Genomic DNA, 998 nt, shown 5'->3' on the forward strand with positions numbered 1-998 from the left:
TGAAGATGATGAAGATGACGATGTTGATGATGACGAAGAAGATGATGAAGATAGTGAGCATGGTGGAAAAGATGATGAAGATGACGATGTTGATGATGACGACGATGATGATAAAGATAGAGAGTTCAATTATGAGGATGTTGATGGCTACAACAACTACAATGATGATGAAGATGATGATTGGTAGGTTGGTTGGTTGATCGATCGAGTGACTGAACAATATATATTTTTCTTTCGTTCGTTTGTTTGTTTGTTTGATTGATTGATTGATTGATTGATTGATTGGCTGGTTGATTGATTGATTGATTGATTTATTTAATGATTGATTGATTGATCGGTTAATTGATTGATGAACAATAGAAAGATGACAAAAGCTTCATAGATTGGATGGTTGGTTTTAAAGTTTATTTTTCATGTTTTGGATTAGAAATAGTTTGATTGATTGATAGATTGGTTGGTTAGTTGATTGATTGATTATTTAAATAAATGATGAATGAGTGAGTAAGTGATTGAGTGAGTGAGTGAGAAAATGATTGAGTGAGTGAACTCTTAGTCAGTTGGCCGTTATTATGAATATTTACTTGAGATTGATGATTACATGGAAAAAAATTTAACCACAATTATATTGCAATAAATTCATAAAATGACGATTTTAAAAAACGAACGAATGAAAGAATGGCTAAACAAATGAATGAATAAGTGAATGAATGACTTGAAGTATGAATTAATGAATGAAAGAACGAATGAATTGACCGAAAAATAACTGATCTATAACAAAATACTATAAAGTTTCAAATGAAATCTCGACCCTGAGACAATGTTGTAAGACAAACCAGGTGTTCGGGATAAATAACTACGTACATAAGATGGGCTATATCAAAATGCTGCAGGGCAGAACGAACGAATGAAAAAGTAAATGAAAGAATAAAGAGTGAACGAGAGTAAAAAAAGGAAAGAAGAGAAAAAAAGAAAGAAAGTAAGAGAGAGAGAGAGAGAGA

The sequence above is a fragment of the Helobdella robusta genome, assembly GCF_000326865.2.
Source record: "Helobdella robusta unplaced genomic scaffold HELROscaffold_42, whole genome shotgun sequence".
NCBI lineage: Eukaryota > Metazoa > Annelida > Clitellata > Rhynchobdellida > Glossiphoniidae > Helobdella > Helobdella robusta.